The sequence below is a fragment of the Cucurbita pepo genome, unplaced genomic scaffold, assembly GCF_002806865.2.
Source record: "Cucurbita pepo subsp. pepo cultivar mu-cu-16 unplaced genomic scaffold, ASM280686v2 Cp4.1_scaffold006043, whole genome shotgun sequence".
Taxonomy (NCBI): Eukaryota; Viridiplantae; Streptophyta; class Magnoliopsida; order Cucurbitales; family Cucurbitaceae; genus Cucurbita; species Cucurbita pepo.
The window spans coordinates 1-622 of record NW_019652002.1 but is presented as its reverse complement, the minus strand read 5'-3'; the positions used below and the strand labels follow the sequence as shown (position 1 = coordinate 622).

Genomic DNA, 622 nt, shown 5'->3' with positions numbered 1-622 from the left:
TGTCGTTGAACAAGAGAGACCTCGAAAACGACTGGATTATCCTNAGTTTCTTAAGCCCACATGAACTTGGCTTGAGGTGTGGTTCTCTACAGTCCAACTTGTCAAACTCACTCGGGTGCTCATCAACCATGATGTCGTTGAACAAGAGAGACCTCGAAAACGACTGGATTATCCTATTAACCATTTGAATCACCTGCTCATCTCAACCATGACGTCGTTCAACAAGAGAGACCTAAAAAATGACTAGATTATCGCATTAACCATTTGAATTACCTTCTCATCTCAACCATGATGTCGTTCAACAAGAGAGACCTCGAAAACAACTGGATTATCGCATTAACCATTTGAAATTGAACAAAATATCTATAACATAACTCTAACAAAGGTACGAAGTTCATAAAAGTCTTTTTAGTCTAAGATAGAAACTGTAAAATAAAATGAAATAAGAAAATAATATTCCATTGCCAAGAATCGAACAGACTTTTAGTCTAAGATAGAAACTGTAAAATAAAATGAAATAAGAAAATAATATTCCAATAAGAAAATAATATTCCATTGCCAAGAATCGAACCCGGGTCTCTTGGGTGAAAGCCAAATATCCTTACCGCTGGACGACAATGGA

The 622-nt window shown here is 36.2% G+C and overlaps 1 non-coding gene across 1 annotated transcript; it reads right to left on the bottom strand.

The window, feature by feature from the left end:
• Window positions 1-550: 550 nt before the first annotated feature.
• TRNAE-UUC lies at window positions 551-622 on the bottom strand. Its single transcript has one exon. It is a non-coding gene; the product is annotated as a tRNA-Glu (tRNA).